At 34.3% G+C, this 14,396-nt stretch overlaps 1 non-coding gene across 1 annotated transcript; it reads right to left on the bottom strand.

Moving 5' to 3' along the window:
- Window positions 1-12,200: 12,200 nt before the first annotated feature.
- On the bottom strand, window positions 12,201-12,308 carry LOC112793714 (small nucleolar RNA R71). The gene has a single exon (XR_003198413.1). It is a non-coding gene; the product is annotated as a small nucleolar RNA R71 (small nucleolar RNA).
- Between the last annotated feature and the right edge of the window lie 2,088 nt (window positions 12,309-14,396).

The raw sequence follows: 14,396 nt of genomic DNA, 5'->3' as shown, positions 1-14,396 counted from the left end.
TCTAGGCCCGCATCATTGAGAAAGTGCCTACACCCATGCCTTTTCTGAGTGGCTCCAAATCCAAAATTTTAATGATGGAGTCTTTCAGACCTCAAGAACCATGATTGACTTATCAACAGGAGATTCATTACACAGAAAGACACCTAAAGAAGCATTGGAGTTGATCGAAATAGTGGAGGCCAACAATTTCAAGTATTGATCTGAAAAGACCACTAAAAAGGTTACGATGGCATTAGACACCATGGATACAATTCTAGTATAAAATAGAATTATGTCTCAATAACTCTCCTCACTCACAAAACAACTAGAGCAGAGGTAAGCTTCAGCCATTAGAACACAAGCTACATGTGACTTGTGTGGAGGAAAACATCCAAGTGAGGGGTTTGAACTATGCAACAAAGTCCACTTAACCACTGAGCAAGTGAATTTCATGGGACATTCCTCAAGGCCAGAGGATGACCTATTCTTAGAAACTTATAACCCTGGTTGGAGAAATTACCTTAATTTTGGTTGGAAAAATCAAAGACAAAGAAACTTCAATGTTCCATACTAACAACAAGTCAACCCTTAAAAACCATCACCTCTTGAGCTTGCCATAGAAAAATTTCCCAATCCAGTGCCTTGTTTGTGCAACAAACCCAAAACTTCATACAATAAATAAGAGAAAACTTTAAAAATCAAGAAGTTTCCATCAGAAAATTAGAGGTGCAAGTGGGACAAATTGCCAAGTAATTGGCAAAAAAGTCGGCAAATTTCATTTCAAGTGACACAGTAGCAAACCCTAGAGAAGAATAAAGGCTATCTCCCTAAGGGGTGGAAGAGTAGTTAACAAGAAAATTCCCAAAGAGAATGAGAAAAAAGCCAAAGAGCCTTTGGAGGAGAAAATGTGGGATAAACTAGAGGTAGAGAACACTCCTACACCAATAGAAATCAAGAAAGAGAACGTGAATGCTTATGGATTGAGAATATCATTTTCTCAAAGGCTACAAAAGCAGAATTAGAAGAAGCACTTTTCCAAATTTTTGGAAGTGTTCAAAAAGCTGCAAATAAGCATTCCTTTTGCAGAAGCCTTAGAAAAAATGCCGCTCTATGTCAAATTCATGAAGGAGCTACTATTCAAAAAGCGAATCCTCAAGAAAGGTGAGACAATGATATTCACCAAGGAATGCAGTGCCAATATTCAAAGAAAACTATCACAAAAGTTAAAAGATCCAAGAAATTTCAAAATCCCTTGTACAATTGGAGAGGTCACCATCAGAAAGGCTCTTTGTAATTTAGGGGCAAGCATGAATTTGATGTCCCTATCTATGATGAGGAAGCTACAAATTAAAGAAGTAAATCCAACAAGAATATCCTTACAATTGGCTGACTGATCAATGAAGTTTTCACATGGGATAATGGAAAACACATTGGTCAAAGTCGAAAAGTTCATCTTCCCTACTGACTTCGTAATCCTTGACATGGAAGAAGATGATGATGCTTCCATCATCTTAAGAGGACCATTCTCAGCCACTGGACGAGCTCTTATGGACGTCCAAAAAAGTGAGCTAACACTAAGGATGCATGATGAACACATGATTTTCAATGTCTTCAAAGCCATGCAACATTCTAGTGAATTAGAAATCTGTATGAAAGTTGATCTAATTGACTCTTTAATCTAAAAAATTGTTGATAAAGGATCCCATGAGGACTCTCTACAACACATAAGTTCTGAAACAGAAGAAGAGATACAGGATGCACATTTAATAGAGGAAGGCACTGGAAGAAGGTGCTGTGACGCGACCCCAACTTTCAACCTAGCAGAACTATGCGTCAAGCTAGTGACGTTAAAATAGTGCTTGTTGAGAGGCAACTCGATCACGAATAGTATCTCCTTCTTCACTTTTTCATTAAAGTATTTTGCTCTTTCCTATCGTCATCATTAAAGTCTTTTGCATTAAAATATTTTTCTTTTCTTTCTTTCCTTTTTCATTAAAGTGGTTTTTAGTATTTTTTTCTTCTTTAAAAAAGAGGGATAGTGGCCAGTACCCAAAGAGGGTGACTAGTGCCTTCAATGGGTTTGAGAGCTGGCACCCAATGCCTAGTTTGGGCACCCAACGCCTAGTTTGGAAACCCAGCACCCATGTGTTGGGGACACCTAGTGAACAATATATATGTGTGGGTGATGCATTCATATCTTTAGTAGTTTTTCTTGCTTTCTTTTTATATTTTCATGAAGTTAATTACAGTTTCTTTTCTCTAAATCGATTTATTTGAGGTATTTTCTATTGATAATATATTTTCTAAGTACTTTCAAAAAAATACAGAAAGAAAAATAAAAGGCAAAGGAAGCACCATTTAAGGGATAGGAACCGGCATCCAAGGCTAAGGAGTGGAATGTAACGCCTTTAAGGAAGAAGAGAAGTTGGTGTGCAATGCCAAACAAGGTGTGTAACGCCTTCGAAGCCCATAAGAAGGTGGCCTTTAATGCCTTCAAAGACACCAAGGAGCTGGCGTGCAATGCTAAGTTAGGCGTTCAACACCTTTAAGGGCAATCAAGTTGGCGTTCAATGCCACAACATGCGTTTAATGCCCATGACCAAATTCAAAGCCCAAGTTAAATGCCACAATGCTAAGTGCAATGCCAATCAAGGGCCACTCCATCGAAGTGCATTGCCAAGCCCATGAAGTTAAACGGCAGCAAGTTTACTTAGCAAGGCCCATCCCTGAAAGATGCAATTTCAATCAAAATTAAGAAAGATTCTATTAAAGATAGGATTTGATTTGAATCTGATTCAGTTTTAGTTTTAGTTAAGATTTGAATTATTATTATTAGTTATCTTATTCTTCATATAGATAAAATAAGATTTAGTTTTTGAATTTGAATTTTAGGTAGACTTAGGATATAAATAAGTGAACATAGTTCACAGAGAAGGCATTATAGGCCAGCATAGTTTTCATCTTTTGTTTTCATCCTTCTCCATGAGTAATTAATCCCTTTTTGTTAAGTGTTAGTAGCTTTGTTTACTTTTTCATGGATCATTAATCTTAGTATTTTGTTTTATTTTGAAGTTATACATTGATCTATTTTCAAGATTGAGTTTTCATTTTCATACTTTAAAGGTTAGAAGTATTGGCAAATATTCTAATTCTGTTTTGAATTCTGTTATTACTTTGGAAAATTTAATTTTGGAATGAGTTTGAAAACTCTTTCTAACGACTTATTAACTTGACTATGAATAGTATTTTAAAAAGTGTGCAACATTTTCTTTCTCATAGATTTCAACTGTTAAGGACTGGTTTTGAATATGTGGCATATAATTTGAGCTAGAACTACTTTTGAATATTATTTGAAATTAACTCAGAATTATGCTAAACCTATTTCCTTAATTGATTAATAAAAAAATTGGTGATTAGTTAATCAAGGAGAAATTGGGTTGTCAAGAAATTGGAATTTAATTATATATGATTTGTCATGAAAAGATCTTTGCATGCATCAAAATAGATAAACAAAAGAATTAATCTTTCTGAAAAATAAACATCTCCAAAACTTTTAACATTCTCAAGCACTACTTTCTCACAATCAAATATATGTTCATCACTACTTCCACAATCATTCAAGTATTCAAGATTCATTTAAAACCCAGAACTATTAAAAGTTCCAAGCAAGACACAGTTCCGACCCTCTATAATCCAAGTTCAATTGATTTAAGTAGTGATTCAATCCGATTTTTGGTTGCTCAATCCCTTAGTTCTCGTAGAAACGATATCCCTTAAGTTTGCGGCATTTCCTTCTCCCACGGAGGACTGTGTGGTTTGGCTCTCACCCTCTAAATTCAATATTTTCAGGAAAAAAGGCGAGGGAGGCAAGCATTGGACGTGCTTTATTTGTTTTAGTAGATGTTTCCTCGCCTTAGTTATTGTTATTTACATTTTTATAAAGAGGGATAGGAGTTGTAATTATATATGTATATAATATATATTTGTATGTTACTTGTATAAGCTATTCTTGTAAATGTAAAATGTGTAAAAATGTATTTGTATATTTACGTATGCATGTTTGTACAAAGAAAAAATACATACCGATTTTTCAAAGAAAAGTTAATAAAGATTGCAGGTGAAAGCTCTTACTTATTATAGTTATATATAAAAATCATTGTAATATCCTCATTATCAAAAGAGCATAGCTGAAATCGTGATATTTTGATGGTAAGGATATTATAAATATTGCAGTAATGAATGTACAATATTGACAAAAACACTAGTTAGTAGTCCTGTATGTTATGAAATTTCACAACATATTGAAAGTATAGAGCTACCATCTTCAGGTAATTACCATGTCCAAATCTACAAATGCTTAACTAATATGTTACAAACGAATAGTGTTAGGCATCCTGTAGGAAATAAAACACAATCTACATATAAAACTTAATGGTTTATTATTAGATAAGTGATGCATTAAGTATAAAGTTCATTAATTCAAGAATGGTAGCAGCTGGCCAAAAGATTTCTACACAACAAGGAATGAGGTTAGGGACAACTGGAATGCTTGCTTTTAAACCCAGGAGCGATGATGCAGAATGATGAGCGAAAATTAAAGTTTATGGATACTGACAAGTGCATCGGATTATTTAAGTAATACCATGGTGAATGGATATCGTTTCCACAAGGATTAGGACTGAGCAAGCAAATATCAAATTAAATACCTATTTATATCAAAACAACCTGGATTGATGAGGCAAAACTTGTATCTTACTTGAAATCTTGAGTGCTTGGGAGACAGTGACTTGAATGTTGATTGAGAGAAGACAATGATGGTGAGAGTCAAGGTTTTGGAGATGTTTATGCTTTTACGAAAATCAAACCTTGTTTACATATCTTGGAGTGTGCAAAGATATTTTACAATAAATCTTTAGTAACTAATTTTCAATTCTTTGGTTTCTCTGTTTCTTTTTAATCAATTAGTTGTCAGTTAATTACTTAAAGAGGTTAAGCACAAAATTGATTTAGTTTCTAATAAGATATAAAAGTATTTCTTAGGTCAAATTATATGTCACTTATTCAAGCTAGTCCTGTCCAGTTAAATCTTAAAAGAAAACATAATTTTCAAAAGTTGTTCTAATCTGAATTATATGTCACTTATCCAAAATTAGAGTGATTGAAAATTATGTATCTGTCCCACACTAATTGAACTACTATTCCTAGCTGAATTCAAAAAGTCATGTAAAAGAGTTTTCAAACTTGATTCAAATATTAATTTCTCCAAAATAATAAACGAATTCAAAAGAGATTAGCATACCTTTTGATATCACTAATTCGAATGAAGAATGAAAAACTCAGTCATGAAATAGATTAATGCAAAAATTCATAATAAAATAAATTTAGATTAATAAACCATAGAAAACATAAACAGAACTTCTAACCTTATGACAGAGGATTAGTTACCCATGAAAAATTGAAAGAAAACAAAAAGAAAACTAAAATGAGGAACAAAATCAAATTTGGATACGAAGATCCTCTTCCTGGATGTGGTTCCTCTCTTGTGAACAAGGTTCACTTATTTATATCATAAATTCTAGAATTCAAATTAAAAACTAATCCTAATCTTATCCTTCGGAAAAAAAGATAAGGTAACTACATACTTCAAATTCAAATCAAAATAATAATTCAAATTAAATCACAACAACCAAATCTCTTATGTTATTAGAAAGAATTAATATCTAATTTTCTAGAGTATTCAATGTTTGGGATGTGATTAAAGCTTCTGATAGTGTGTATAATTGAGATTGGGCCTTAATTATTTGCATCCTGAGAGTTGGAATAGTCTTTACGCCGGCCTTGCATAGAGGAAAACAGGCATAAGCCCAAAATACACTTTCAGGGGGTACACATGCCGGGCATGGAGTGCATGGCCGCTAGGCATGCGTGGGAGCAAGGAGGGGCCGCCAGGCATGCATTTAGAGATGTATGAGGTGGTATTTTTTGTGTCCAATTGATGATGGTGGTGCGTAGCTCAAACTAAACGTCCACTATATACATATACATATCATTTTGAAGCTATAGACGTTAGCTTTCTATCGCAACTGGAACTGCCTCATTTTGATCTATATAGTTCAAGTTATAAACACTTGAGTATGAAAAGGTCAAGGTTGGGGACATGCACGCCGGGCTTGTAAGCATAGCCATCAGGCGTGTATGCAATTTGGAGGTTTGGGTGTCCTTAGGGCACGATTTTGATTTATTAGGGCACGATTTTGATTTATTAGGGCACGATTTTGCTGTACTTGTGTTTTTCTTGTAAAAAAGTTTCAATTCTTGCTTGTTTTGAGACTTAAAACTCCTAAAAACAAAACAACACTTTTCCAACTCTAACATTTGATTATTTATGGAATTTCATTAGAAAACATAAGAAATTTTATTAAAATCTAAGAAAATGAATGAAAAAGAACCTTAAAAATCACTTAAGATGACGTGTCATCACAATAATAAACTTAAAATATTTCTTGTCCTCAAGCAAAAATTCCGTTTATCATAATGAAAACGAATTGAAAAAGTTTTAAACTAATTCTGAAAACAAAAAGTGGGATTTATGATAATTCTTATAGTTATATTCTACTTTTCTTATCCTTTATGAATCTTGCATACTTTGGATTTAGGAATTTTCAAAAACTGAAATTTGAATTGTATTATGAGAATTTTGAGCTTATACAACTTAAAGGTAGTTACTTGTCATTTTAATTTGGGAAAAGATCTTTGAGGCTTCTAACTCTTACTGTTTTGTCACAAGGCAGCTCTTAATGGACTTTCAATCAATAATCCTGAGCTAGTTAGCCGAAGTTACTGGGTGATAAAGCACCCCTCGAATCTAATTACCTAAACCTCTCATTGACATAGTCACACCACAAGTACATAACTAGGGTTTTTACTAATCCAAACATCGATGCCTAGAGCTTCCTTGGACTTCTTAATGTTTTGTCTTAAGGTGACTCTTTAAACGGGCTTTCAATCGATAATCCTGGTCCAATTAGCCCAAGTTATCGGGTGATAAAGCATCCCTTAGGTTTACTCGTCCAAGTAGTTTCCTGAAATAGAAATATCACAGGCACATAACTGGACCCTAATCATTGGTGTTCAGAGCCTTATAACTTTCGATTTCTTTTATCTTTTTTGAGACTTTTTAATCTTTTTCGAGACTTTTTTTGTTTAACTGCTTCAAAGAATTGATTTGAATTCTTATTATACTTCTTCAAATTTCTATTTTTGAAGATTTTTTTCTTTTTTCACAAGATTCAAATATTTTGAAATTCATCAAATGTGATTACCTCTTTTAAGCACCATCACTTCCGTTTGAATTAAGTATTCAAACTTTTCATTAAGATATTCCCCATCTAAAGTGATTGCTAGAGAAATAAGTATTTAAATTTTAAGTTTAAAAAAATAGAATATGCAATGCATGCATGAAAAGAAAAAAAAAAGAAATAAACAGAAAAGAAAAACAAGAAAAAGAAAAGTGCTAACCACCGGAATATAGACTTTATCTTACCCTAATCTTACCAGTTACTTGTTCATCATCACTATTTTCTTTATTTTTCATTATCCAGAGGCTCATAGTGCTACCGACACCAAACTTAAAAGCTTACACCAAACTTAGAATTTAACAAAGTTTAACAATAAATGGTATAAGTCATATAAAGAAGCATACGTACATGAAAGAGAACAAAATAAAATAAACTCTAATTAATGTGGCTTAAATAAGGGGGTGTTTTTGAAGACACCTAGGAGCTTTTCCCACTTGGCCATCGGCTTCTTACCTAGCCACCAAGCATGTGTTTCTTTCGCCTGGTATGCAACCCCCTCCCCCCTCCTCCTTTTTTGTTTTCAAAAATCAAGATCAGAAAACAAGAATTTAAAAACAAACTTTAAAAAAAAATGAAGAGGATGCATGTAATGCCTTTTTTAAGAAAATGTTTTACTAAGTTGAAATTAAAGAATAGAAAATAAGCGTTGGAATTTTTCTTGAAAAACTTTAAAACACAATGTGAACCCAAAAAAAATGTGAAAGAAGAATGCAAAAGAATAAGAAGAAGAAGAATACAAATATAGAATACTTAATTAGAATAAAAAAGAAAAATTTTTTTTCAATTAATTAAAAGAAATACTTTAATGAAAAAGAAAAGGAAAAGATATTCACTGATTGGATTTTCTCTCACAACATGATTACTTCATTGTAAACAACTTCTTTTGTTGCATTAAGCCTTCTTTGTGTTTGTACAATAGGTTTAGAATCTTCCTCTAGTGAGATTTTGTATACACACATAGTGGGGCTTCTTCCTTTGGTATTATTTGAGAGTGTCCTCTCCATTAGACAAGTGTTTGTTGGCTTCTTTTCTTCTTCTTGAATTATTGTGGCAAATTGATTAGAGTCTTTGATTAGCAGATAATTTATATGCTTTTTGGCATTATTTTTAGGTAATTTTTAGTAGGATCTAGCTACTTTTAGGGATGTTTTTATTAGTTTTTATGCAAAATTTACATTTCTAGACTTTACTATGAGTTTGTGTGTTTTTCTGTGATTTCAGGTATTTTCTGGCTAAAATTGAGAGACCTGAGCAAAAATCTGATAGGAGGCTAAAAAAGGACTACAGATGCTGTTGGATTATGACCTCCCTGCACTCGAAATATATTTTCTGGAGCTACAGAACTCCAAATGGCGCGCTCTCAATTGTGTTGGAAAGTAGACATCCAGGGATTTCCAGCAATATATAATAGTTCATACTCTATTTGAGTTTAGATGACGCAAACTGGCATTCAACGCCAGCCCATGCTGCATTCTGGAGTAAAACGCCAGAAACACGTCACAAACCAGAGTTAAACACCAAAAACACGTTACAACTTGGCGTTTAACCCCAAGAAAAGCCTCTACACGTGTAAAGCTCAAGCTCAGCCCAAGCACAAACCAAAGTGGGCCCCGGAAGTGGATTTCTGTACTAAGACTTATTTCTGTAAACCCTAGTAGCTAGTTTAGTATAAATAGAACTTTTTACTATTGTACTGGGGGTCTTTTTCCCTATTTTCGAATTCATATGCCATTTAGGGAGGCTGGCGAGGGTTCTTCCATAAAAACAACTATCACGAATGAGAATTTAACTAAAAGAGAGAATTCTAAAGATCTTGATGAAACTCAAAAATACAAGCATTTATGGATTGAATGCGAAAATTGTTATGGATTAAATTATAGGAAATTTTTTAAATCAAAAATGAATATTTGTGAACACTGTGGATATCATTTGAAAATGAGCAGTTCAGATAGAATCGAACTTTCGATTGATCCAGGTACTTGGAATCCTATGGATGAAGACATGGTTTCGGCCATGCCTAGGCCTTGTTCTTATGTATTTTCAACGGTGGAGTTTCTACACACCATAGAGGGTGTGGAGCTCTACTGTACCTCGAGTATTAATGCAAAGTACTATTGTTTTTCTATTCAATTCACGCTTATTCTTATTCTAAGATATTTATTCGCACTTCAACTTGATGAATGTGATGATCTATGACACTCATTACTATTCTCACTTATGAACGCATGCCTGACAAACACTTCCGTTCTACCTGCGAAAGCTAGAGTGTGTATCTCTTGGATTCCTGACCCATGACGCATGGTTGACTTGCCTGACAACCGAGCCTCCCATTCCGTGAGATCAGAGTCTTCGTGGTATAAGCTAAAATTATTGGTGGCCATTCCTAAGATCCGGAAAGTATAAACCTTGTCTGTGGTATTCCGAGTAGGATCTGAGATGGGATGACTGTGACGAGCTTCAAACTCGCGAGTGTTAGGCGTAGTGATAGATGCAAAAGGATCAATGGATCCTATTCCGACATGATCGAGAATAGACAGATGATTAGTCGTGCTGTGACAGCACATTTGGACCATTTTCACTGAGAGGATGGGAAGTAGCCATTGACAACGGTGATGCCCTACATACAGCTTGCCATAGAAAGGAGTAAGAATGATTGGATGAAAGCAGTAGGAAAGTAGAGATTCAGAAGGAACACAGTATCTTCATGCGCTTATCTGAAATTCCCACCAATGAATTACATAAGTATCTCTATCTTTATTTTATTCTTTATTTATCTTTATATTCGAAAACCACTATAACCATTAGAATCCGCCTGACTGAGATTTACAAGATGACCATAGCTTGCTTCATACCAACAATCTCCGTGGGATTGACCCTTACTCACGTAAGGTTTATTACTTGGACGACCCAGTGCACTTGCTGGTTAGTTGTGTGAAGTTGTGAAAAAGAGTGATATTACAATTGTGCGTACCAAGTTGTTGGCGCCATTGAGATCACAATTTCGTGCACCAAGTTTTTGGCGCCGTTGCTGGGGATTGTTTGAGTTTGGACAACTGACGGTTCATCTTGTTGCTCAGATTAGGTAATTTTCTTCTTATTTTATTTTCCAAAAAGTTTTCAAAAATTTTCCAAAATTTTTTTTTGTTTTCGGTTTTCAAAAAATTAATTTTTTAAAAAAATACAAAAAAATTTTAATAAAATCATAAAAACCAAAAATATTTTTGTGTTTCTTGTTTGAGTCTAGTGTCAATTTTTAAGTTTGGTGTCAATTGCATGTTTTTTTTAAAATTTATGCATTTTGTCGAAAAATTCATGGTGTTCTTCATGATCTTCAAGTTGTTCTTGGTAAGTCTTCTTGTTTGATATTCATATTTTCTTGTTTTGTGTCTTTTGTTATTTTTCATCTGCATTTTTGCATTCATAGTGTCTGAGCATGAAAAATTTCTAAATTTGGCGTCTTGCATATTTTTCTTTTCTTGAAAAAATTTTCAAAAATAAGTCTTGATGTTCATCTTGATCTTCAAAGTGTTCTTGGTGTTCATCTTGACATTCATAGTGTTCTTGCATGCATTAGTTGTTTTGATTCATAATTTTTATGTCTTGAGTCATTCTGTTGTCTTTCTCTTTCCACATTAAATTCAAAAATAAAAAAATATATTTTTCCCTTATTTCTCTCATAAATTTTGAAATCTTTGGTTTGACTTAGTCAAAAATTTTTAAAATAAGTTATTTCTTGTTAGTCAAGTCAAGATTTCAATTTTAAAAATCTTATCTTTTCAAAATCTTTTTCAAAAATCAAATCTTTTTTATTTTTCTTATTATTTTTTCGAAAATTTTAAAAAGTGTTTTCAAAATCTTTTTGTTAATTTTTCTTCATATTTTCAAAAATTTTACTAACAATTAATGTGATTGATTCAAAAATTTGAAGTTTGTTACTTTCTTGTTAAGAAAGGTTCAATCTTTAAATTCTAGAATCATATCTTTTAGTTTCTTGTTAGTCAAGTAATCAATTTTAATTTTAAAAATCAAATCTTGTTAATTTCCTTTTCAAATCTTTTTTTTTAAAATATCTTCTTCAATCATATCTTTTCAAAATTGATTTATAAATCTTTTTCAACTAACTAATTGAATTTTTGTTTGTTTTACTATTTCTTATCTTTTTCAAAACCACCTAACTAATTTTCTCTCTCTAATTTTCGAAAATCACCATCCTCTTTTTCAAAATTCTTTTAATTAACTAATTATTTCAAATTTTAACTTTGATTTTATCTCTTCTCTTAATTCTCGAAAATCACTAACCATTTTTCAAAAACAATTTTCGAAAACTCCTCTCTCTCACCTTCTTCTATTTATTTATTCATTTACTAACTCTTCTCTTCATCTAAAAATTCGAACACTCTATTCTCCTCTGTGTTCGAATTTTTCTCATCCTTCTTCTATTCTTTTCTTCTTCTTCTACTCACATAAAGAAATCTCTCTACTGTGGTAAATAGGATCCCTATTATTATTTTCTGTTCCCTTCTTTTTCATATGAGCAGGAGCAAGGACAAGAACATTATTGTTGAAGCAGATCCTGAACCTGAAAGGACTCTGAAGAAGAAACTAAGAGAAGCTAAAATATAACAATCCAGAGAAAACCTTACAGAAGATCCCTATCAATTTTGAACTGAGTTCTTGCAGATCTGTGATACTGTTAAGACTAATGGAGTAGATCCTGAAGTCTACAGGCTCATGCTTTTCCCTTTTGCTGTAAGAGACAGAGCTAGAACATGGTTGAACTCACAACCTAAAGATAGTCTGGACTCTTGGGATAAGCTTGTCACGGCCTTCTTGTCCAAGTTCTTTCCTCCTCAAAAGCTGAGCAAGCTTAGAGTGGATGTTCAGACCTTCAAGCAAAAAGATGGTGAATCCCTCTATGAAGCTTGGGAAAGATACAAGTAGTTGACCAAAAAGTGTCCTTCTGACATGCTTTTAGAGCGGACCATTTTGGATATATTCTATGATGGTCTATCTGAATTCTCTAAGATGTCACTGGACCATTCTGCAGGTGGATCCATTCACCTAAAGAAAATGCCTGCAGAAGCTCAAGAACTCATTGACATGGTTGCAAACAACCAATTCATGTACACCTCTGAGAGGAATCCTGTGAGTAATGGGACGCCTCAGAAGAAGGGAGTTCTTGAAATTGATACTCTGAATGCCATATTGGCTCAGAACAAAATGTTGACTCAGCAAGTCAACATGATTTCTCAGAGTCTGAATGGATGGCAAAATGCATCCAACAGTACTAAAGAGGCATCTTTTGAAGAAGAAGCTTATGATCCTGAGAACCCTACAATGGCAGTGGTGAATTACATGGGTGATGCCTATGGAAACACCTATAATCCCTCATGGAGAAATCATCTAAATTTCTCATGGAAGGATCAACAAAAGCCTCAACGAGGCTTTAATAATGGTGGAAGAAACATGCTTAGCAATAGCAAGCCTTTTCTATCATCTTCTCAGCAACAAACAGAGAATTCTAAGCAGAGCCCCTCTAGCTTAGCAAACATAGTCTCTGATCTATCTAAGGCCACTTTAAGTTTCATGAATGAAACAAGGTCCTCCATTAGAAAATTGGAGGCACAAGTGGGTCAGCTGAGTAAGAAAATCACTGAAACTCCTCCTAGTACTCTCCCAAGCAATACAGAAGAGAATCCAAAAAGAGAGTGCAAGGCCATTGATATAATCAAAATGGCCGAATCCAAAGAGGAAGGGGAGGACGTGAATCCCAATGAAGAAGACCTCATAGGACGTCCTCCAGATAGAAGGGAGTTCCCTATTGAGGACCTAAAGGAATCTGAGGCTCATATAGAGACCATAGAGATTCCATTAAACTTCCTTCTGCCATTCATGAGCTCTGAGAACTATTCTTCCTCTAAAGAGGATGAAGATGTAATTGAAGAGCAAGTTGCTTAATATCTAGGAGCCATCATGAAGTAGAATGCCAAGTTATTTGGTAATGAGACTTAGAAAGATGAACCTTCCTTGCTCATTAGTGAACTAAATACATAGGTTCAGTAAACTCTACCCCAAAAGAAACAAGATCTTGGTAAATTCTTAATACCCTATACCATAGGCACCATGACCTTTGAGAAGGCTCTGTGTGACCTGGGATCAGGTATAAATCTTATGCAACTCTCTGTAATGGAGAAACTGGGGATCTTTGAGGTACAAGCTGTAAGAATCTCATTAAAGATGGCAGACAAGTCAATAAAACAAGCTTATAGATTGGTAGAGGACGTGTTAGTGAAGGTTAAAGGCTTTTACATCCCTGCTAATTTCATAATCCTAGACCCTGGGAAGGATGAGGATGAATGCATCATCCTTGGAAGACCCTTCCTAGCCACAGCAGGAGCTGTAATTAATGTTGACAGAGGAGAGCTAGTCCTTCAATTGAATGGGGACTACCTTGTGTTTAAGGTTCACGGATCTTTCTCTGCAACTATCGAGAGGAAGCATGAAAAGCTTCTCTCAATACAGAGTCAAACAAAGCCCCCACAATCAAACTCTAATTTTGGTGTTGGGAGGCCACAACCAAACTCTAGGTTTGGTGTTGAACCCCCACATTCAAACTCTAAGTTTGGTGTTGGGAGGTCCCAACAATGCTCTGAACATCTGTGAAACTCCATGAGAGCTCACTATCAAGCTATTGACATTAAAGAAGCGCTTATTGGGAGGCAACCCAATTTTTATTTATCTATATTTCTATTGTTCTTTTATGTTTTATTAGGTTTATGATCATGTGGAGTCACAAAACAATTGTAAAAATTAAAAACAGAATAAAAAATAGCAGAAGAAAAAGCACACCCTAGAGGAAGAGATGTCTGGCATTTAAACACCAGAAACAAGCATCTGTCTGGCGTTTAACGCCAGAAACAAGCACCAAGTTGGCGTTTAATGCCAGAAACAAGCATCAGTTTGGCGTTAAATGCCAGGATTGCATACAAAGGGCATTTTACACGCCTAAAAGGTGCAGGGATGAGAAATCCTTGACACCTCAAGATCTGTGGACCCCAT

Source organism: Arachis hypogaea, chromosome 3 (genome assembly GCF_003086295.3).
Source record: "Arachis hypogaea cultivar Tifrunner chromosome 3, arahy.Tifrunner.gnm2.J5K5, whole genome shotgun sequence".
Classification (NCBI taxonomy): Eukaryota; Viridiplantae; Streptophyta; class Magnoliopsida; order Fabales; family Fabaceae; genus Arachis; species Arachis hypogaea.
The sequence above is the reverse complement of the archived record's forward strand: the minus strand, read 5'-3'. Positions and strand labels throughout refer to the sequence as shown.